The sequence below is a fragment of the Mirounga leonina genome, unplaced genomic scaffold (assembly GCF_011800145.1).
Source record: "Mirounga leonina isolate KUSES-001 unplaced genomic scaffold, KU_Mleo_1.0 Mir_173, whole genome shotgun sequence".
Taxonomy (NCBI): Eukaryota; Metazoa; Chordata; class Mammalia; order Carnivora; family Phocidae; genus Mirounga; species Mirounga leonina.
Window position 1 is genome coordinate 20,896,671 of NW_023270447.1, and position 25,002 is coordinate 20,921,672.

The 25,002-nt window shown below is 40.0% G+C and overlaps 1 long non-coding RNA gene across 2 annotated transcripts in view; it reads left to right on the forward strand.

The window, feature by feature from the left end:
- LOC118019182 overlaps positions 1 to 25,002 on the forward strand; it is a 69,061-nt gene that overhangs the window by 40,856 nt on the left and 3,203 nt on the right. Inside the window, exon 3 of one of the 2 annotated variants that reach the window (XR_004681609.1) lies at positions 17,093 to 17,246. The exons of the other annotated variant lie outside the window; for it this stretch is intronic. This is a non-coding gene — a long non-coding RNA (uncharacterized LOC118019182). The remainder of the gene's footprint in view (positions 1 to 17,092; positions 17,247 to 25,002) is intronic. 2 annotated transcript variants of the gene reach the window in all.

Genomic DNA, 25,002 nt, shown 5'->3' on the forward strand with positions numbered 1-25,002 from the left:
CTGTGTGTGCACATCCAAGGACAGAATTTGGCCCCTTTTGTCTTTGCACAAACAGTTGCTTTAGTTGAGATGATTATTCCTGAGTGACTGTTTTATAAGCGGTGTTTTTGCCTAGTTTAAATCTCTTTTCACTTTATTCTTCATAGTCAAGACATTTATGAATATGAAAACATGTAACTCAAAATCTCCCGTTTCCAGAAAAATAAAAATCTCCCCAATAAAACCTGTGAGTATTTGCGAATGAATTGGGACAGAGGTAAAGCAACCATAGGAGTAACACTGGGGAGGAGTGCTAACGCTCATTAATGATAGCAATCTGATTAAAATGTTTATAGCACATTGATCCTTGGTCTCTCAAAAGGGTACTCTGTCATTAAATAACATTTTCAAGGAAAATATAGACCATCAAATATATTTATTTATTCAGATGCAAAAAAAGCCCCCAAATTAACCCTCAATACAGCTCTTCCTTTCTCCCTCAAAAATATATTACATAAATCTCGCTTTTTTCCAAAGGCCAAACCTTTCGAAAAAGGAGAGAACCAGTCTGATAGAAAAGTTTTTATTACCACAAATTGCAACCTTGGGTCATCTTTGAATTTCCTCCTAGAAAATCACACATAGAACCAGGCAGGTTTTAGAGGGGACTTCTTACATAAATCAATACAAGATATAAATACTATGAGAATTTTTTGACTCTTTGAGGCACTTGCAAGGGTTTGCTCATTCTTTTGTGCTTTGGGAAAATCTCTTTATTTACGGTTTTTCTTTGCCCTTTCTCTGAAGTTGATCAATTTAAGAATATATTTAGTTGTACATTAGAACAGGACTTTCAAAACTCATAATTATATACACTGTTTATGCATTTACAATGGCATGTTAAATATTTTCACTTTATGCAGGGTTAATAATTTACACAAAAATAATCCCACTGATTTCATCGAGTGTTTGATAATTTGTATAAAATAGTGGATTTTTTTTTTTTTACTACCTGCCAATGTGAACAGATTCCAGGTCTTTGAGACCCATCTTATCTCTGCTTGAAACATTTTGAATACCAACTCCAAAAACTCGACATTAATAAAACATTAAAGTTCCAACTTAAGCCCATAAAAGTCAAGAAATCCAGAGTTAAGGTCGACCCAGCTCTCTTAACTCTGTTCTCCTGCATGTATGCATGGGTGATGGGACAGCAGGGCAGGCTGTTGCTTAAATCAGTCTTCCTGCATAATCTGAAAATGTAATTGAATTAGTGTATAAAGTATTTACATACCCTGCAGTGGAGAGCCCCCCACACTATATTATCTACATTCCCTCTCAGCATCCTCATTTTAACTCCTCAGTGCAGCATTCCTGCAAGGCTTCCTCAAACATTCAGAAATTGGACTTGCAAATACAATTTCCCTTCTTTTACGAGGCTTCAAGATGAATGATGCACACTCAGCTTCCCTAGTTGCCTTTCAGCTTCTGGCCAGACAGAGTTTAGGTAACATTCTTCCTTTTGGTTAACATCCTCAGGGATTGCTAGGTATTAGACGATGCCATTCTGCGGTTAAGGATTATTTTATGCTCTAATTCAACCGAAAGCAAAACAGCTGCCATATTAATATGAAAATGAGAAACATTAGATGGAGTTTAGGAACATCTAGTTGTAGAGCAGGGTTTTGGTTGGGGGGTTAAGGTCTTTCGTTTCAGATAGACCCATGTTCCAACAGAGACCTTGTTTTGCCACTTAACTGTTACTTAAACTTTCCAAACCTCTTTTTACTCTTCCGTGAAATGGGGGGAAACCATAGTCTTAATTTCTAGGATTCAATGAGATTGTGAGAATTTGAAGAGATGATGTGTATAACGTGCGTGAGGTGTAGTAAGCACTTAACAAATGGTGGCTATTGTTATTATTATTTTAAAAAGATTTATTTATTTATTTGAGAGAGAGAAAGAGAGAACAGGGGGAAGGGCAGAGGGAGAGGGAGCGAGAGAATTCCAAGCAGACTCCCTGCTGAGCCCAAGTCTTGATCTTGAGACTCTGACATCATGACCTGAGCTGAAACCAAGAGTTAGACGCTGAACTGACTGAGTCACCGAGGCCCCCCGGTGGCTGTTATTATTATCCCTCATTTTGGTAGGAAATCGTAACATACTGCTTCAGTTCATGCCTTTTCCTTCATCTCTCACTGAATGTGAGACCGGGAGGGGGAAGGGCGGGGGGGTGGGGCTCCCGGGGGAATTTGAATGTTCAGAAATGTTAAAAATAAAATTTAACAATAGTCTAAAAAGATACTTATCCTCAGCCCTGATTCAAAAAAGTACAATGATGCCATTTTTCATCATTCAGATTGGCAAAGATGAAAACAAATGGTAATATCCTGTGTTGAGTATGAGGAAACAGGCTTTCTTATACACTGCTACTGTTATAAACTGGTTTACCATTCTGACAGACAGTCTGGTAATGTATATAAAACATTTAAAACATGCGTCTTGTTTGACTCAGCAATTCTGCTGAAATTTATCTTCAGGAAATAATCAGATGAATTTTCAAGAATATTCATAAAAGTCTTATTGAAAAATTGGAGAGAACCTAAATGTTAATATGGGACTGTTAAAATAAATTATGGTGCAATCGTACAATAGGATACTACGTAATCATTAAAAATGAATGAATTTTACATGTGTAATGGGTTTGATTGAGTAGTCATAAATTGCAGGGCAGATATTTGAAATGGTTTCTATTTTTTTTTTTTTCCCAAAGCTGTTACCACTGCTCTCTATGGAAACTCCCTTTCTTTCTTTCTTTTTTAAATTTATATTTCAGGTTGCAGGCAATTCTCTCTCTCTCTAAATCTTTTTTTTTTTTTTTAAGATTTTATTTATTTATTTGATAGAGAGAGACACAGCGAGAGAGGAACACAAGCAGGGGAAATGGGAGAAGGAGAAGCAGGCTCCCCACTGAGCAGGGAGCCCGATATGGGGCTCGATCCCAGGACCCTGGGATCATGATCTGAGCCGAAGGCAGACATTTAACAACTGAGCCACCCAGGCGTCCCACTCCCCTTCTTTCTGAGCAGCAGCTTTGCTTAGCCACATCTCAGGCTTTTTGCAGAGATTTTCAATCACTTTTGGTCATTTAAATAGTCTCATTCTGTTTATTGAGACCCAAAGCCAGCTTCCTGGGCCTGTGACCCATGTAGTTGTACATGTCTGGCTTTCAGAAGGTCCTGAACTTGGTTTAATACGTGGCTGTTGCTGTCTTGGCAATTTTTTTTTTTTTAAGATTTTATTTATTTGAGAGAGAGAGAGGGAGAGCACAGAGGGAGAAGCAGACTCCCCGCTGAGCAGGGAGCCCAGTGCAGGACTCAATCCCAGGACTTTGGGATCATGACCTGAACCGAAGGCAGATGCTTAACTGACTGAGCCACCCAGGCACTGCCTGTCTTGGCATTCTTAAGAATTTTATTTTTGAATTTGTGTTTTGTAAGTGAAATTTGATAAGACAATGGAGCCTGTGCACGAGCAGAAAAGATAAATGCAGTAAATGTGCCTGGCCTTCTTTCCCATCCCATTGGCACACAGCATTCTCAATGCCCCTGAGCACAGAATTCCAGTTAACCCACCAGTGTGGGAGTTTAGCGAGACTCAAGCGAGTACAAGGTAAGGGAATTCCATCTCCTGCTGAGCAGGTGGGGCCCTGACAGCTCCAAGAGGCCACGTGTTCCATGCAAACCCAAACTTGCTTTGAATGCAGAAAGATGTGATGGCATTTTAAGACACGTGAACGACCGAGAAACCCTATCATATGCTTTCATACTTGTCTTACATCTGTGTATTTGACCACCTCTTGTGCTGAAAATGATAGCATAGAAGGAAAGGGAGAAGAGAGGAACACATAATTACATTTCCTTTAAGTCTTCCCTAACTCACCGGTAAGCTGCCGGGAGACAGTGTGCTTGAAGGTGCGCCTATCAAGGAGAGAGACGAAGACAGCTGAAGTAGTTCCCATGGTTCTGCCTAAGAATGAAATACATGTATAGGTATGAGCTGCAAAATACAAGTTGTATAATTCTGGTAATCCATACATGAGTTAAAAGCTTTATATTTGCATGTGAATCTGATACAGAAAATATGAGTGGTCATGCTAATACTTTGAATTTTTAATTTCTTTTTACTTAGAACATCATCGCACAGTAAAAAAAAAAAAAACAAAAAAATCCCCCACTATGATTAGTTGATGGGAAGACTGCAGAAGAACAGAAACAGCTTTATATTTTTGTACCATTAATGCCACTTTTTTTTTTTTTACTGCTTTTTGAACACAGATCTCCTCATGTTCATTGTGAACTGAACCCCACAAATCATGTAGCTTGTCCTGATGCCGATGGTGAAAGAAGCAAATGTTTCGGGGACATTTGTTGCTTTTGTTTATCAGCATTGTTGACAGCACTCTTCTGTCAACAGTGTATGATTTTCTGGAAGCATCCACCCTAGTCACACATGTGACTAGGAAGGAGTTGATTTCACAACTGGCTCCAGGGGTTCATGTGAGACTCAAGCTTGGTCAATCAGAGTATTTCATTTTCCTGGGTATATTGATTGGTTTGGAGATGATCATTTGAGCCATGTTGATCCATACAGATCTTAAGACTTGCGTAAGAAATAGTAGGAATAGATTCTCCGCTTTTTGTTGCTAGAATTTAACCTGAGGATAGGTGAGCCTGGAGCAGCTGGTGGATGCCATTTGGACCCCAAGAATAATCCCAACATGGAGAACGGCAAAGGCAGGAGATAGATAGAAAGTGAGTCCTGGTAATATCATTTTAGTCCCTGGATCAAGGTTTGCCTGAAACTAGCTGGAGTTTTTAAGTTATGTGAGATGTTTTGTGCTCAAGATAGTTTGCATTAGATTTTGTCCCTTGGAGCAGAATTCTGGCATAGCATGTCCAGTATACATTCATTAATGATTGTGTATAACAGATACCTCTCAAAATATATACCAAACTGGTAATAGTAGACATCCCAGTCAGGGAAGATTATGAAGAGGACTTTCATTTACAACTTTGTCCTGTTCTCTGGTGTTAGAATTTTGTAAAGCAGGTATTTATTACTTTACAACCAGCAAAAGCAATAAAGATGTTTCCATTTTGGGGAAAAAAAAGCCAATGATACTTAATCTTAATGTAATAATTTCCCATATGGACACAAGAGCAGATGTCTTAGAGTAGACCTCACATGGAATATTCAGCAACAGGAGCTGGTATGCCCATGCCAACTTCTCTGCAGAATAACACGGGCATGCGAGGCAGCCACAGAGTTGTAACACAAACCTTTTATCAGCATTTTCACTGGTTGGTGCCAAACAGAAAACAGCAAATAGGAGATTAATGAGTTTGGTCTTACTAACTGCCTAGAGGTGAAAAATTTAATCCTTGAACAGGCAAATTTTTGTCTTACTGTGTTCTTTTTTTTTTTTTTTAAGATTTTATTTATTTATTTAACAGAGACATAGCGAGAGCAGGAACACAAGCAGGGGGAGTGGGAGCGGGAAGCCCGATGTGGGACTCGATCCCAGGACCCTGGGATCATGACCTGAGCCGAAGGCAGATGCTTAACGACTGAGCCACCCAGGCGCCCTTGTCTTACTGTGTTCTAATGCATGCATGTGTGACTAGAAGGAGAAGATCTGGGTTTGAAGCAGTATCAAAAGAAGACTTTGAAGGGCAGAAAGAAGTCAAGTCAAGCAGCTAAGGAAGGTTAGAGCAATCTCATGGAGAGCCTTGAAAGAACCCTGCAGAAATATGCTCGCTAGCCCAGGGGTCTGCTAGGTGGAATTGCTGTATACCACGTTGAAGGCATCCAGTGGTAGCATTTCATGCATATTGTTGTGCTCAGGGCCTGCGCAGACACCAGCAGCATGTGGAGGGACTGGGAGCAAGGGCCCCATTTTCCCAGCATTCTGCACAGAGGTCTGCTCGGGCAGGCCCGGCTGCGTGCCCTGGGGGCCATCCTCCAGCACAGGGTCCCATCTTCTGCTCGTCATCCCAGCCCTCCTCTTCCCTGCCTAGATATTCCTCTTCCCTCCAAACCAGAACACACACAGGCATCTTCCCCAACCGATTGCAGAAGCTAGGAAAATTCATTCCCAACGTTCTCAAATGATGAAGATTTGCGTGGTTTCTTCCAGCCTGATGTTGCTTTATAATGTACATGTAGGAAAGCACAACTGTTATCCTTCATTTGTACTCAGGAAAGCAGGTGGCTTCTTGGACACTTGCTTTGCCAGGGTGAGAGTCTGAGGACACTGGCCGAGGTTGAAAGGAAAGGAAGTGAGGAGCTGGGCCTTTGGGAGGCAGCCGTGGTTACTGGGCCATTTTGCTTGTGCTACCTTTGGGATCAATGGGGCTCGTCACGGCGCTGGGAGGGGCAAACGCTATTTAGCTAGCGCTAGATTTGTTTTTAAAGTAATTTGAACATCAGGTAAAATGTTCAAAGGGAACAAGAGAGAACCCAGTGAAAAGTCATTCTTCCTGTCACCCCACACCTCCTTTTCCGTCCCCAGAGGCCAGCACTGCTATAGCATGTGCACTCTCCTGGACAGCCTGTGCCCATTGATGCATGCCTGCCTCCATTTTCACCTTGGCTTTACCTTGGCTTTGACCCGTTAAGTAAGGTCCTCAACTGCAATCTGAAGATGACACTCAGCTCCGCACTTTAGCATTCTTTCCTTAGGCAAAACAACGAATAAAGAAACACATGCAAGCACTTGAAAGCCCTCACTCTGGGTACGTGATTAACTCCTGTACCTGTTTTTCACATCTTGCGTTGCGTAAAGTCGAGCAGGTGACTGGTACATTCTCTATTTCTGCAACACGCGATATTTCCAATTCACAGCAAAACAAAGTTCAAGCTGCTAAAAAAGCTAGTTTTTAATTACCTTGAAATGCAAGTTGCAAGGAGGCAGCCTGACAGCTCTCATCAATGAGATCAGTAAGCTGTGAAGACATGTGGCCAGCTCTGTCTTGTCATTAATATATACAGTGTGACCAGATGCCATCATAATCATTATTATTACAGGATCATGAAGATTTGGAGTAACAGAAAAAGCAAGTATCTTTGTTTGAAAGGTCAGCCCAAGAAACAGACTGAGCTCATCAATAAAACAGGGGTACAAAGAGAGATGAGTCTTTAGAGGGAATTCTTATCAAAATCAAGTAAGCAAAAACTTTTACAATGTTGTGAGCAAATGAGGTCGTAGTGGATTACTTTGTACTGAACTAAATTTTGAAATAAATAATAGCAATGATTTTCCAATGCCTGTCATCACCCCTGGCTAGGAGTATAATTTGGCTTTCTCAGATAACTCTGTGTATTTGAGTAAATTTTCATGACTGAGGTTTTATAAATTTAAGCAACAGGATACATGTAATTATAGTTACTGAAGAAACAAGTTTCCTATATCAAGCAATAACAATGCATTTTTTCCCTTTAAAAGAGTACTTGCTCGTGTGCCCGCGCGCCTGTGTGCATTCTGCACGCTTTGCCCACAGATCATCACAGAGGGCTTTCAAGAGTATCTTTTTCTTGCTGTAGTGTCAGATCTTAAAATGAGATTTAAGGGCTGGAAAGTCTGATTGAGTGAGACTGAGACGTGATTTCCAGTAGCACCACTCACCAGAGCATGGAGAACAGAAAATGCTATTTCTATATGTTGGAGGTTAGACGTTTTGGGACATGTTTTAATTCAGCCTTTTCTTTTGAAACCAAATATATGCTGTAGCTATCTCGAGATGTGTAGTTGCTTATTATAGTTAGTGGATTGTTCATCCTCTTTGTCCTTGGGATCATCCTCAGTAGGTGCATAAAACTGAGATCATGTCGCCCATAAAAACCGATCAGCCTGGAGTTGGTCCACAAGATGTTGAACATCCACGAGAGCAGATGGGAAAGATAATGTTTAATAAAGAGTTAGAGGATCAGGTGGTACAAAACAAGCTAAGAGAAAGAGATAATTTTATTTCAGGTGAACCTCTGTGACACTTCTTGGACCCAAAGATGGATTAAAATGATCCCAGGGCCACGACTTTGGGCTACTCTCCCCCCCTGCATACATTATCAGCTTTCCACTCCGGCGGCACCGTCGCCTGCATCCGTGAAGAACTCAACAGATAGTTTCTCAGGTTTATGAAGATGTATGAAGTGAGTCATTCGCAAATGAATATACATACGAGGAAATGACAGAATTCTGCTAAATATGTTTATATTTGAACAACTGATACATCTGAGCTTGATTTAGAAAGGGATGTGCAAAAGTTTATATAAATGACAGTTAAAGGGATAACTGTCACAATGTTTACTGATGAGGCTTCTATTTATCTGAACGTTTAGAAGTTAAGTGAGACACAGATTGTGGATGATAGCCTGAGCGGTTTTGAGCCTGAATTTACTTTCACGACTTGCGGCAAATGGACATAGCGGGAAGGTAGGACCAACCAGTCAGAATTTCCTCTGCAGAGGTCAGGGCGTGAGGCCTTTGACCCCTTAAGTACAACCTCATTTATTTTTCGCCTTGTTTACGGAAACAATTAAATCTAGGCTGGAGAGGTGGCTCGAAGTGCCGTTTGTGACCTGCCCTCCGGGTTCTGGCGTTCATTCAGAAGGGCCGCCGTGGGCCTCAGAAAGCGCTTTGGTTTGTGACCCTGCTGAGGAGTGGGATCGTTCAGGTGGCTCAGGGCCACCCCTGCCCTGTCCTTTGTTCTAGGCCCTGGGCTATGCCCTTTGCTCTTCTGCTTCGTTGACTGCGAATGTCAAGGAGCACTTCTCTCTTTGCCCCTCTTGTGGTCTCAACTCGAACAGCCTGGAGGAAGCTGCCAAACAGGTGTAACCTCTCCTGCTGGCCCAGCTCCCCCACCTGGGTTCGCAGCAGGGCTGGCCATTTGGCAGTGCCCTTCCACACCGTCGACACGTGCTTTGGGATGTGTTAAACGGGGCTGGGGAATATTTCAAACCATTCCTTAAATAAGAGAATTGCAATGTGGTGCTGCCTAAGTAGCCTGGGATAGAAAGTTTGGAGTGAAAAGTTAGATCCTGATTTTTCTTGAAGATGAAACGGAGCCCTGGAGTAGGTGGTTTTCAGGCTTTTGTTAATTTTGGAAATGGACTTTTCACAGTTTTACTTCCCTATTGTGTTAAGCCTTTGGTTTTGCTTCTACATGCAACTCTGGATAGGAAATTTGGGATTGTTCTTTTTACCTGGATTCTAGTCAGTGGGCCTGTGAGGTGAAGCAACAATAGATACAGCCATTAAGAACCATGAACCAGCCATTAGCTTTGAAGTATAATCAGAGCCCCTGACACAGGGTCAGGCATCAAAGAGGAGGAGCCGGCAAAGGACCCTGCTCTGTCAGGTGCTCACAAACCCTGGATCTCAATCACGAGGCCTGGAAAGAGAAAGATCTAGCCTGCCTTCTTTCCTTCCTCCCTTCTTCTCTCCCCTTCCTCCCTTCCCTCCTTCCCTCCCTCCTTCCTTTTTCCTTCCTTCCCTCCCTCTCTCCCTCTTTCCAATTTCCTTCCTTCCTCCTGCTTTTCCTTCCTTCCTTCCCTCCCTCCTTCCTTTCTCTTTTTCTTTTCTTCTTGTATCCTAAGTGGATTTTTTTTTTTTTTTTTTTTTTTTTACAGAGCAAAGAAATATAACTTTTAGAGAAGGACAGGTACACAAATTCCCTGAAAGGGCAATTTAGATCTATTCAAATCTAACTTTAAGGTCTCAGAGATTTTGTTTTAATTAAGTAGGCAAATATCTCACAAAAAGACCTCATAGTTGTGATCTTTGAATAGAGACACACAAAGAAGGCCAAGCTTTAGGATTCGCAGGCCCAGATAAAATATAAATAACCTTAACTAATCTTATAGCAATAAATATTTTTGCTGTTACAGAGCAATGTTTATCCAATATAGGACATTCCTGTACCATCTTCACGGTGTCTGCCATGACCCAGGACCAGCGGTGCTATTATTAGTATTTTTCTTATGGGCGATTAATCACGAGGTGTCCAGATATTAGGAGGACAGCCCCTAATGAAGACATGGGTGCACCTTTCATTCTGGTCTGGGGTCAACTCCACTTGATTTACTTCATTCAAGTAGGCATAGGGAAGTTACTGTCTGAGGGGGACATGAATCCGTATCTGGAAATTGTTACATAAGCTATTACATCTGAAGCAATGACACTTTTGTAAGTTCACTGGCAAAAATTCCTTTTATGCACTTGACCAGCTATGGAGTAGCTGTTCTAATTCAGACTTCCATGGTGGAGCCAAGGACTATGGGAGAAGTTTCTGTCATGGTGCATGAAGACTGGACTGTACGTCTCTACATACCAATACCTGATGCCACACAGTTCGTGGAGTCCTCATTATAGCCTGAGGTGATTTTTAAGTCATCATCTTCCCTCTTGTTTTTTGTGACTGAACCAAGTGCTATTGCCCGGTCAAATTTCCTAGCCTTAGTGTGACAGGCTTTGCAAACAGGCCCTGGGTATTAGGACTTTAGCCTTTTCATCCTCTGATGATCACCTCTCAAATGGAAAGCAATTTTTTTCTCACATAGTTTACCTGCCAATGGCCCAGTGTAGGAATTTCTTCTAGAGCATCCTGACCATCCTGTGTAGCCCCTGGTTGGACACTCAGTGATGGGGCATTTGCCAGTTCTTCAGCTAGTCCTTTCTGTTTCCGCAACTTTCATTAGTAGAAAGTTTTTCTGTAGAAAACTCAAATCTGCCTCCTTATCCCTTCAACATTTTGCCTCGGTTCTGCTCTCTGGAGCTACAGAATATAGATTGATTCTCTCTTAAGTTAGAATTTCAAAATATTAAACAGAGTTTTCTTGTTCTCCCTAGATCTTCACCTTCCCAGGCAAAACTTGTATCACTCATTCTTTCCAAAAACGTTAATTGTGTAGTTACAAATGCTGGGTTAGACGGAGTGGGTGACTGAAGAGTGATTCAGATGACTCTCATGGACTTTGCTTACGAAACTGGCAATGCACTGACCAACTTCTTCTAGATGAACGTTACTGTCCTTCGTTTCTAGATTAAGAGCTCCTTGAGGGTAGAGACCATGGCTTTTTATGAATATCCCCAGAGCCTCCTCTTAGACACATAAATTGGTGTACAAAAAGTGCTTTCTGACTTTCCTCCCTTGCTCTAAAATCGAGGCCCCTGTACTTGATCACAGTGTTATTCCCTTGGTTTGACCAATATTGAGCACAGCAGAGACATGGCACTGCTTGACCTGTGGGCTCGTAAGACCTCGGTCCATATAGACTGCTCTAAGATTTGCTCTCACATGTCATCTCTTTTAAACGGCCTAACAATCCTGAGAGGTAGACACTGTTATACCCAGTTTTAACATGAGAAAACAGATGGAGATAAGGGCGTTAAACTGACTTAAACCACGGGTGTTCTCTAATTCCGTATTCAGGACTTTTTTCTTTTTCTTTTCTTTTTTTTTAAAAAGATTTTATTTATTCATTTGAGAGAGAGTGAGAGAGAGAAAGAGTACAAGAGGGGGGAGCGGGAGAGGGAGAAGCAGACTCCCTGCTGAGCAGGTAGCCTGATGCGGGACTCCATCCTGGGACTCCAGGATCATGACCTGAGCCGAAGGCAGTCGCTTAACCAACTGAGCCACCCAGGCGCCCTCCGTTTTTAGGACCTTTTCTAATATAGACCCTAGCTCCTAGTTTTCCACCATTTTCTGAATTTGCACCTGAGTATTTTTATGCCAGTGTAGAACTGTATCTTACTGAATTATCCTTACTTGTTAGGATATCTTATATCTTGTTAGTTCTGGCCTATACTTCCTGAGTCCTTCTGGAGTCTTAATATGTTTATTTTACCATCTTTGCTATTCCTTTCATTTTGTGTACTTGTTACCAATGTGCTGGGCTTATTCTTTTATATAACTTATTGATTAGGAATGTTCTTGGTTCAAAGGCAAAGAGAAACCTTGCGCCAGGATGACATTGAGCCATCAGTGCTGTTTTGGGTACACTCCTTCAACACTTCTATCACATAGTCCACGGTTTTCCATCTTTGTAAGCTTTATCATGTGTTTCTCTCATGATATTTTCCCTTTCCTCTCTGCTGCCACACACCTTTATGTACTATATGTTTTACAATACAGGGGAGAAGGTGTGTTTAAGAGAAAATGAAAGCCTTGATGCAAACTAATACATTTTCCCAAAAGAAACACTCATTTCAGTGTATACATGCAAAACTTTAAAACCTGATTAAAAAATGTATGAAGAAACCCTATCATGTGGAGGATGTTACTTAGGAGCTGAATTACAGGATTTGCTTGTCTTTCTTTTTCTCTTGCCTTGGGCAATCTAGTCTAATTACAAAACTTGCCGTTCATTCTGTTTAGTGTTTTTTTTTTCAGCTATGCATGAGAAAAGTTAATCAAAAAATAAAATGAAAAACTGTGATGGCTAATCGAAGTCCCATACATAGATTTCTCTGCTGTTGCCTACCCCGTCCGTGGGGATGAACTCCAAAATGTTACCTTTAAAGCATCATCAGATGTACTGTGCCTACTGGTCTCTGCTTCTCTTAAAGAAAGAGAAAAGATTCCTTTAATTTCAGAAGTTTGCAAAATTAGAAATAGAAAGAAAATCATGGCTTTTTCTGTCCTCATTTATCTCTTACCTGTAATTGTTGGAAGGTTTTATAATCATAGAAGACACTAGACCAACAATCCCAGCGATGGGTAATCTCTTTAGAGCAGATAGAAAAAAGCAATTTATCAGCCCATCTTATCCTCTAGTATGCTCTTGTAGGGGAGGAAAATAACTCTCTTGCCTTCTACCCATCTTAGATTCATTGGCTGGGGCCTTGCAAATTAGACTGACAAAAGATAGATTAATAAGAAAAAAACCAAATGGGTTTATTAACAAGTGCATCTTATGTACACATGGGAGTACTCAGTAATGAGTAAGGAGTGGTTGAAGAAAGTTGAAGGAGTGGTTAGAACCTGGGCATATATAACATCTTAACAAAAGAACAATACATTTTTTGAGAAGGCACAAGACTAAGGAAAAGCACTTTGGATTTCTAGGATGGCAAATTGTGGTAAGGTTAACATGGGGGAACTAATGGCAGATAAGGTCTAGTGAGTGGAGTTTGTTATATAGAATCCTCTGGTGCCCTCTCTGGGCTAATAAGGGTCTAGAGTTGTCTTTAGTTATGTCTGTCCTTCCTGGTAAGAGGTGGACCCCTTTACAAATCCGTATCTTGCCTTTATAGGGGGGAGGTCAGAGAAGTTTTCTTATATCTGTTTCTTCTCAGTTGCCTTCAGCTCAAAGTAATCCTATGCAAAAGAAGCATATTTTGGGGTGGCATATTCTGCTCCCCATTACTGTGGAAGGACATTGGATTAAAAGGATTGTTGATGCTTGGCCCATCCTCTTTCTGGCTTCCTTGTCTAGAAGATAGCCCCAAATGTCAACCACTAGAACCAATCCCGGCTGTGGTTTGGTGTGGGTTTTTGTCAAGGGCTGAGATAGCATCTTAGGTTATTTTAAATCCTCTCTGTGACAACATCACTGCAACCAAATACAACGTGACCAAGTTAGTGCCTTTAATTAAGTTAACTAACCCTGATAAAATCACAGAACTGTTTCTTTATTCTTTGGGAGATGAAAGAAAAGGTATAGGAAAAGGGTAGGAGGTTGGTGAAGATTTTTGAAAGTTCGGCTATTGTTTTGGAAAGGGTGGTGGCAGCTGTAGTGGATTGATGGTGAACAAAAATAGCATGTTATCAATGCAAGTCTGTGGCATTTTGTCAGACAAAAGGAGATTTCTGGATGGTGTGTGTCCATTGCTCCTGTGGCCTAAACAACCCTGTGTTTCTCAGTTGTTTGAAGTGAGTGGTGTTGAGAAGCAACATATGCTTCTTCCCCACCATGCAGAGCAATGAAATTTGGAAGTATGTGCTAAAAGAGAAAACATAGCTTCCTATGGCAATTTATCTCCAAGAAAGGACAACTTCCTGGGATAGTGCTAATGGTTGCTAAAACCTCACTGAGAAAAATAATTCAATTGCCCAGATTTGGCCTTAGCTCATGCTGCAGCTGGCTCAGTAGAGTGGCAAGGGACCATCAGTCTGCTTTGGAGTGAGGTGTGCTTGGGAATCGTGTGGATGGAGCCTCCCTTTGCTGATACTGGGTAAGATAAAAGAGGCCTGGGGACTTTCAGAGTAAAATATACCATTCATATAACACAGCATTGTGTAAGTCTTATGAAGTTTTTTTTTTAATGCTCTTTAAACTTGCTTTCATAACAAGCATTACAGCTTAAATAAAATGAAAAATATGTTAGAGTCCATTGAACAAATCTGTGAATGCTTTATCAATAACAGCAACGTGACCAAAGTCCTGTGCACTTGGTTTTTTGGTAAACCTTGAAGACCAGGGACCTCAAGGTCTTAAACATATAACCTCCTATTTTAACTTCCTGGCTGACACAAGTTTGGTATTCAAAATTTTAGCCAGCAGCTGACTCAACAATTGGGAAGGTAATTGACCAAGAGTTCTACTTTTGACTGCTTTAAGGTCATATATAGGACAGACAAAATAGTTAGAAATGTTCCAGAGAAACACCAACAACATGGAGTGAGAGGTAGAATCTGGGGCTCTTTTGCACACCAAAAAGAGACATTTTTCTTAATTGAGGTATAATTGACATACAACATTGTATTTGTCTCAGATGTATGACAATATTTGTAAAATTTGCAAAATGATCACCACACTAAGTCTAGTTAACATCCATTACCATACATAGTTATAGAATTTTTTCTTGTGATGAGAACTTCTAAAATGTATTTTCTTAGCAACTTTCAAATATGCAATACAATATTATTAGCCATGGTCACCATGCTGTACGTTATTTCCCAAGATTTATTTATTTTACAACTGGAAGTTTGTACCTTTTGACTCCTTTCACCCATTTTGCCCACCTTCTACACTCCATCCCTGCCTCTGGTAACCACCAATCTGTTCTCTGTATATGTAAGAGCGGTTTTGGGATTTTTTGTTATTGTTGTTCTTTTAGATTCCACATATAAGGGAGATCCTATAGCATTTGTCTTTCTTTGACTTATTTCACTTAGCATACTGCCCTCAAGGTCCATCTGGTTTGCAAATGGCAAGATTTCATTCTTTTTTTGTGGCTGAATAATATTCCATGTAGACAGTTGACCTTTGAGCAATGCGGAGGTTAGGGGCACTAACCCCTCTCCCCCCCACCTCCTGCAGTTAAAAATCCATGTATAGCTTTTGATTCCCTAAAAACTGAACTACTAATAGCCTACTATTGACTGGAAGCCTTACTAATAACATAAGCAGTCAATTAACACATATTTTTGTATGTTAAATTATTATATACTGTATTCTTACAATAAAGTGAGAAAAAGAAAAGAAAAAAGTTATTGAGAATCATAAGGAAGAGAAAATATATTTACAGTACTGTACTATTGTATTTATTGAAAAAAACCTGTGTATAAGTGGACCCAATCATTTCAAACCTGTGTTGTTCAAGGGTCAACTATATATACACTGCATTTTTCTTTACCCGTTCATCCATCGATGGACACTTAGATTGTTTCTATGTCTTGGCTATTATAAATAATGCTGCAGTGAACATGAGGGTGCATGTATCTTTCTTGGTTAGTGTTTTGATTTTCTTTGGATAAATACGCAGAAGTGGAATTGCTGGACCGTATGGTGGTTCTATTTTTAATTTTTTGAGGAACTTCCATGCTGTTTTAAAGAGGCATAATTTATAACTGAGATCCAGTGAGCTGTCCAGGACTCCACTGAGGTCTCTTGCTTTATTACCGTGGAAGTTTTGGCCACATGACTATAGGATAATGCTAAATTGCAAAATCAGCAATGTGGTGTTATGAAAAGATCACTGACTCTGGAAACAGGAGACCTGAATCTTCGTGCCATGCGATAATCATTAATCATAATCTTCATTTGTGAGCATTACTGTATCACTATATGCAGGCATCTTTGAATATACTTTCTCTAGCCTGTGCAATCCTGCAGCCAGGAAGATATTATTATCCCATGTTCAAGTTGAAGAAACAGTTTTGGAGAGATTAAGTGACCCTCCCAAGGTCCCTAAGCAAGTAAATAGCAGAGTTAAAATTCAAGCTCAAGACTGTCTCCTGAGGCTCTGTCTCTGCTGAACGCTCCATGTTCTGTCCTGTAGCTTTGTCTTTCCTTCTGCCATTCCTCCTTCTTGGAATACTTTCTTGCTCACTTCAGTCTGTATGACTTTTGGTCATTCTTTAAGCCTGACTCCAGTCTAGCATTTTTAGGAACACTTCTAGGAATCCCATCCACTGGTCTCTCCCCATTGTAACCTCACAGCCCTTCTTGGTGCTGCTCCCTTGTTGACACTTGCTTGTATCTCTGGTATGTTCTCTTCAGCCTTTGTCACTTCCTATTTATTGTGAATGTGTTCTCAGTGTGACACCTTTCCTTCTCTCTTCTCTCTCATTTATAAATTTGGAAGATAGCTGGGAAAAATCATTAAAATATAGAAAAATACCATATATTCTACTACCCCAAACTAACAAAATTTACCATTTAAAATTCCTGGCTTAGAATATTTTTCTTTAAATAAAGAAATAGCATCTTACTAATCAAGTTGAGGTTCACATTACACATTTTCCAATCCCATTCACCTCCTCCTTCTCCAGAGGTAACCACTAATCTGAATTTGGTACCTAACCTCTCAATCTCTGTTTTTTATTTTTTGTTACACACTGTATATTTGTAAGCAATACATAATGTCATTTTGTAACCTGTTTGTTAAAGAACATAATGTGATTATTGCATATATCTTTTGAAAATTTGCTTTTTCACTCAATGTATTTTAAAAACGAGCCATATTGATGTATTTAAATCTAATAATTTAAATTGTAGTATTCCATTTCATGAACATAAATGTCTTATTTATCTAATCCTCTGTTTATGGACCCTGAGGTTCTTATAGGAAGCTATTTCAGTGTATTGGTTTCTCCTTTACTATTAGACACTACATTCTCTGATTGAGGGACTGTGGATTATGCCTCTTTGTGCTCAGCGCTGTCACTGCAATTCAATAAATGTATGCTGAATGAGTTGATGAAAATATCTGAGCAAGTGAAGGCCTTCAACTTTGAGAAGATCAACATGATTGAAAGCAGGTAGAGGATGACATCAAAGAAGTTAGTTGAAATAACATTTTTTTTCTTGTGTTTATGGAGATGGAAAAGTAGGGTAATAAAAAGCTACTTGAAATAATACTGAGGGGCATGTAGGTGGCTCAGTCGGTTAAGCCTCTGACTCTTGGTTTCCGCTTGGGCCGTGATCTCACGGGTCATGAGATAGAGCCCCATGTCAGGCTCTGCTCTTGGTGTGGGGGGGTGTCTGCTTGAGGATTCACTCCCTCTGCCCTTCTCCCCACTCATGGGTGCTCTCTCTCTCAAATTAAAAAAAAAAAAGAAAGAAAGAATACTGAGATGAGGAGAGGTAAGTTAGTAAATTTTTTGTGATCCTAATGAAATTTGTAAAAGACTAATAACAGAAAATATGTAAAATAATTGATGAAGCTACAAGCAAAAATGTTTAGAAATGTGCTTTAGTATGTCAGTGCTGATTTATGGCTGGAAAGTGAAAGTTCTGTATCTACTTCTAACTAGGCCATCTCCATGATTCACCTTGGAGAAATCTAATTACCCTTGAATATTTGACCTTCAATGTGTCAACATAAACATTTTCTCAACCTGGTTTCACGGAGATATGGCAGCTGTGCTTAACAGATAACATTTTTCTTTAGAAGTATTAAAGGCCATGGTCTATTTCTTTAGCTTTGTATCTTCCCTTCTGACCCATTGCACTTTTGTTACTTTGTGATTGTTGTCCAGATGGATCACATCCAATAATGGGGAGAGAGGTGTGAAGTCAGGAGGTAGGGATTATTGCAAGGAAGAAATGAGTTTATACTTGTGAAACCTTAAGATAATGTCTGTCACAGGCTTAGATCTCAATACCTGTTAATTACTACTCCTCTCTTTTATATTTCTTACAGTAGATATAAAGTAGTTATTTTATAGGCTCTATTCTAAGTCTGCCAGGATGAATACAGAACTCTTCATGTTTCTTTAGCCCAAGGTTATAATTTGTTCTGAGAATTCTGATGGGCGAAGAGCAAGGGTCTCCACAGTGAGAAGTGAACTCCAAACACTGTCCATCCATCAGGGTTATCAAATGATAAAGTAGGGACAGCAGGATTGGGCTTTGATTGGATAATTAAGATGAAGCTGTATTAAGCTTATTATTTCATATATAGCTTCTCGTGATGTTGGCTATAATCTGATAATTATAGGACCACTCTTCCCTACTCGCCCATCCCTCAGTGATCTATTGATTAAACATTTATTTGATGAATATAAAACACTTACGAGGTGCCTGAGACAATTCCAGGTACTTGAGTTGATGAAAATATCTGAACAAGTGAAGGCCTTCAACTTTGAGAAGGTTAACATGATTGGAAGCAGGTAGAGGGTGACATCAAAGTAGTTAGTTGAAATAACATTTTTTCTTGTATTTATGGAGATGGAAAAGTAGGGAAAAGTGTCCACGTACATGGATGAACAACCAGGAAAGGATCCCTGTCCTCCCATGGCTTACATTCTAGCTTGGGAGGACAGAAAATGAACAAAAAATATGATACGTAAATTGTATAGGCATGGGAAGGTGGGAAGTGCTATGGAAAAAGAAAAGGTAGATCCAGATAAGGGAGATTAGGAGTGCCTGCTAGAGTAGGATGGTCAAGGTTCATTGAGAAGGTGAGAAGGGAGCAAAGACTTGAAGGAGGTGAGAAAATTGGTTGTGCAGATGTGTGTAAGCAGAAGAGCAAGAACCAAGGCTACTCCTGTCGTGTGTGATGTGAGAAGGGCTGCTTGACTGTAGTGGAGTGAGCAAGGGGAGGAAGCAATAGGAGGTGAAATCAGAGGGGCTATGGAGGGCCAGAGGAGGTAGGGCTTGTAGGCCATTGTGAAGACGTTGCTGAGCCAATGGAGGGTTTGAATTAGTGTTTCAAAAGACCATTCTGACATCTGTGTTGAGAACAGGTTCTAAGGGATAAGCCTAGAAGGAGGCCTGTTAAGTAGCTATTGCAGCTCCAGGAGGGAGATGGCAGTAGAGGTAAGAAGTAATTTAATTCTGACACATTTTTAAACTAGAGTCAGTATCCCAATGGATTAGATGTAGGGTATGAGAGAAATAAAGGGACTAAAATGCCCCAAAGACTTTTTTGACAGAGCATCTGAAAAGATGGAGCTTCCATCAACTGGACTGTCAGGATGAGGTTTGGGCAAGAACATCAGGAATACTTCTTTTTAGAAGTCTATTAGCCATCTGCATATACCAATCTGGAGTTCAGGAAAGAGGTCTTGGTTACAGATTTGGGGTTTTTGGCATATAGATAGAGTTTAAAACCAAGGGATTAGATAAGATCACCAAGGGAGTGAGTGCACACGGAAAAGAAGACCAACACCTCAGTGCTGGGAGCACTCCAACATTAGGGGCTTGGAGTGCAGAAGAGAAATCAGCAAAGAAAAATGAGGAGTGACCCATGCAGTAGGGAGAGAGGTGGGTGAGTCATAGATGTCCAATAGAGAAAGTGTTTTAAGGAGGGAGTCATCAAATATGTCAAATGATGACGATGAGTCAAGTCGGATGAGGAGTAACAGTCGACTCATGGATCTAACCCTGTGAAAGTCATTTGGTAACACTGATGAGAGCAGTCATGGGATGTGTGGAAGTGAAGGGTTAAGGGAGAATGGCAGGAGATGAATTGCAGATAGCAAGTAGACTAATAGTCAAGACTAGTCTCCTAAATGGAATTTGAACACTCTGTCCTCAAGTACTCTTTCCTCAGCTCATTAACATACCCCAAATACCAAAGTCAGAATTTCCTTACTTCCTTTTAGGAAAGCCATTGTATTCAACCACTGAAAAATATAAATATCTTGAAATTGGTATCTCAAAGTTACTAATATCATGGTATGGATTTATCTGTTTGCACTAATACTGGGGTGACAATGATATAGTAGAATTTCAAAGCTGTAAGTGATTTTAGATATGACATAGCCCAGCCCCTATTAACAGAGGTGTATATAGGGGAAGTGACTTGCTCAAGGTCACATACTTGATGGATGACAGAGCTGACAGAAGGATCCAGGATTTCTGTTCTAGTGCCTTTTCAATCACGTAATATTTTTTTTTATGGCTCAATCACATACTATTTTATCTTGAATTTGATCCAACATGTATGTAGGACAAGTGAAGACAGGAGGAGATGTTATGGAAATGTCTGTTATGTGAAAGAATGAATGAATGAATGAACAGAAGAGCAAAGACGAGGCAAAGTTTTAAATGCATGGGAAAGCCAGTTGTGGGTTCATCAGGCTGATGGTAGGAGAATTGCTTCAAGGTACAAAAAAAAAAAAAAAAAAACCCAGGGTGAGAAATTATAATAGCTAAGGGAGCAAGAAGTGAGAGCTGCACACTGCAGCATAAGTGCTTTTTACCTTGAAAGCATCAGAATGTTTAAAATTATTTTAAAAGTAAGTGCAAACTGTTAATGAGGGTTAATGGAAGGGACTGAAGATAGAGCAGCTCTTTTACTAACAAGAATTGGGATGATGGCATTTTTTTAAATCCTTGCTGACAACGTAAGAAAACTACTGGCTTGGAGGCAGCAAGTTTACAACTGCCTGAAAATAACCAGATACAAGAGGTTTCAACTTGCTGGAACTCTTATTATATGCTTGAATGACTCCTGGAACAAAAGAAAGCTGTGCACGATTGTTTAGGAAAGTGTAAGATAAACAAAGCGTATGTTTTCTAACATCTACCGACTGTAATCTGATAGCCGTGTTATATTGGTCTCTGCTCATTTTAAGGTTATGTGATGAAGATGACTTTAGTGGTTCTTAAGTTCAGTACATAAATAAATGATGTGAAGACTCCACATTAACTTATGTCCCTCAATTTTTCATACGTATTTGCTGCTTTTCTTTCCGAAAGGGAAATGTACATTACTTGTTCTCCTGGAAACATTCCATCCTTTTTATGCTTTTCCTTTCTCTTTTGAAAGATCCCCCTCACACTGCATAAATAGAAATGTCCCTGAGATTCATTTGATTTCATGGATGGCAGAGTACTCATTTCAAATATCTTTGGGAGAACCAGATAAAATAGCTACACTATCCTGCATTACCTGATTTAGTGCTGGGGACCGTTAGAGGACTAGATGGCTATGGGAAATTGTAATGGGAAACTCAAGTTGGTTTTCACTTTAAGTTCAGCGCTTTGAATCCGGTGGAGCTGAGGGTAGTCAAAAATTATTGCTATCTGATTTGACTGTTCTCTGTTCCAAGTGAAATAAGCCAGGGGTGCCTCTGTTTGGCGGGTAGGAAGGAAAACGCTCCTATCACCGTGGTGCTGAATGGCAGTTCTTGAGCAGTGTCAGCAGAGAACTGGCTGGGAAAGGTGACTTGTTCTTTCTTTCTCGCAGCCATTACTTTGTCAGGGTGAAGGCATCCTGGTGTAGCAGTTGGGGAAATCTTACACTTCTGTTTATCAGGCTGTATCTATTCTTAGGAGAAGCAGAAGCCATCCATTTGCAAAGCTGTCCATCTGGTACCCCCAGCCACCACTAAAAGCCACTTCAGTTTATTTCTTCAGTTCTTTATACTTTGCGGAGAGTTTATTGTAAAGCTGTATTAACCAGTAAGATGCCTTTAAGATAAATTGTGCTCAACTTTGGAAGGAGATAGCAACTTGTGCAAAAGTGCCCATGGTAGTTTAAGTAGGAGAGCGGAGGTAGTAGTGCCTGATGCTGCTGGAAGCATCACTATGTCTATCTCAGCTTTCTGTTCCCTTTCTAGTAGCATGTGGTTTTCATCCCTTATTCCCTCTCCTCATTGGCTCCCTTCCCTTCATATTTAACATTGTTTCTGCTCATTCACTCTTGCATTTATTTATTTACTTATTTGTTATATTAGGTTAGTTAGTTAGTTCCTGCTCCCCTGATTTTTGCCACCTACAAGGAGGAAGTAGACATTCATATAATAATATTGGACCTTTCCCTCTGTATTTGGTCATAGCCAGAGCAGGCTAGCATTCCCGGAGGAGGGACATAACCCTTGATCTTACTAGCTAGGGTTAGGTGATTTCCCTTGGCTTCAAGCTGTTTACATAGAGTTCCAAGGGGAACCGAGGAGGGCCCGTTTCCCTTGGCGGCCAACCCTAGGCTTGAGTCAGAGAGGAAGATGACGTTTAGTTCCTTTTTTTCTCAGACAGAGAATCATTCATGTGAAGTCTTATTATATAAGTTTAAATGAGCCTTCAACAGTATTCTAGGCACTGACAGTATTCGGAGGCCTGACTAAGCCTGTCTCCAGCCTAGAGAATTACGAGTGTGGGACATTCAGGGATGGGGATCCCTGGGAAGGTATGACCGGTCCTTAAGAGCTCTGGATAATGTAGTCGATAAGCAATTTCTCTTTTTGCCAGGTGGAACAATGTAAAATTAGAAAAAAAAAAATTCCTCTGTGCTTTGGCAAACAATTTTGAGTCTCCTGCTTTAAAAATGATGGATAAATTAAAAGATGAGAGAAATACATCCAAGTGACTTTAACAGTCAAGTGCTGAACACTAATTGCTCATCCATTCTGGAATCACCAAACTGAAATATAGGCTTGTCTCTTCTTTTTATGTGTAGTCTGAGGTTTGTTTGAAATTCTAAAGCATTTTGTAAATTATTGGGAAATGACTACATGTGAAAAAGCAGAGGAAAACTTAAAATGGGTCTATTTTAGATTTTTCTTTATTTAGACTTTCTGTAGGTTCTTAAGGAACTTCTTTTTTTAAAAAAGATTCTATATTTATTTGTCAGAGAGAGAGAGAGAGATCACAAGCAGGGTGAGTGGCAGGCAGAGGGAGAAGCAGGCTTCCCACTGAGCAAGGAGCCCAATGCGAGACTTGATCCCAGGACCCTGGGATCATGACCTGAGCCGAAGGCAGACATTTAACTGACTGAACCACCCAGGCGTCCCTCTTAGGGAACTTCGGAAGCATTTTGTTTCTATTATTATTTCTTCCTATGTCACTATATATGCTTACTAAGTTTAGAAAATGTCCAAGAGCTACATGACATGGTCATGACATTGAAGTCCTTTACTACTTTATCTCATAAGACTCTAAAACATCATCTGGTAGACATTAGTTTCTTTAATGCTCCTTGAGCAAGTCTCAACCCTAGGATGCTATCCCCTTAGCAGAGATCCTTTTCCTACCTTTGCTTCACCAATTGACATCTTCCGATTCTTTAGTCTTCCATTCAATACTTGCTTTCTCCAGAGAATACTTAATGAATGCGTGAATAAACTGGGTACCATTTTGTAAATAAATCTTAGCCCAGGATTATGACTAGGTGCCAAAATGCCTCTTTCTCTCCTAAATTTCTCCTATTTTTTCCCCTTAGATTTGGCTCTTTTTTCTTTTCTCCTTTCCTTTTTTCAATTCGTGATATTAATTTTTGCAATTGGAGTGAGAATGCAAAGCACATGGGAATAACAGTATTCAACATCTTTTATTCATTAATGCAATGTTTTCTGCTTTGTATTCTAAAAGCTTCAGTGGATAAATGTAAAGTCTGTCTAAAAGACAATCAACAAATCAAAGACCATTTAAGTGAGGCTGCCATGATTTAGCAATGAAAAAAATACCCAGTTTTAGTTAGCGGTGAGGAAGAAGAAAAGGAAAATTTCAGAAAAGTCCTTTGGTTTGGTGGAAAGAATGTGAGCTTTAGAAGGTAGTGGGAAAAGGTGAATCACATCTGAGTATCTAAAATATTCAAGGCGCTATATTAGGTAGTGCCTCTACCTGATATCAACCCTCTGATGGAGGTAAAATTAATCCGATTTTATAGAAACAGAATTGAGTCTCATAGGCTCAGTACTTTGCCTAGGGTTGCACAGCCAATAAAGAGTAGGACTGAGATTTATTTTTTTAAAGATTTTATTTATTTATTTTATGAGAGAGAGAGAGAGAGAGAGAGAGAGACTTCGAGGTGGGGGGAGGGGCAGAGGGAGAGAGAGAATCTGAAGCAGACTCTCCGCTCAGCATGGAGCCCAACACAGGGCTCGATCTCACAACCATAAGATCATGACCTGAGCTGAAACCAAGAGTCTGATGCTTAACTGACTGAGCCACCCAGGCGCCCCACAGTAGGACTGAGATTTAAACATAAGTATGATCCCCAAGCCCATGTTCATTGTAGTGTATCATAGTCATAACTATATCAAAATATCTATAGGAGTCAGGTGGACACAGGTTTGACTCCAACCTTCAAACTTAGTAACTTATACCTGTTTCACCTGATAGATTTATCGATACTAAGTGAAGAATAGTTTTAATGTTATGTATTTAATATTATGTATATTTTACCAGAGTGAACTCCAGCATATGCCACAATTAGAAAATTGAAGAAATTAGATATTAGAGTAATTCCCAATAGTCTCAACAACAGCTAAAGACAGAAAATATCATATAAAATTCTACCTTCTATGGTGACTCTGCCTGGAGCTGGGTTTTTGCTATAGAGAAAGCCTCTAGTCTTTACCACCCAAAGTTGTAATGTGTTATGTAAGTGACAAGCAGACATATCTGTAACCTCTCTTAGAGAAGAATCTTTTTCTCATGAATGGCTGTGGACTCAAATGAGGTCATCATCAATGAATATACATAGAAACCACATTTTATTAAGGTTATGAAACAGTATAAATTAAACATGATACGAACTTTGGAGAAATAAAATTGAGGTTACAACACTACATTGGGGGCACTACATCATCTCTGCTTGGACTTGGCTAACATTTGGTCACTTCC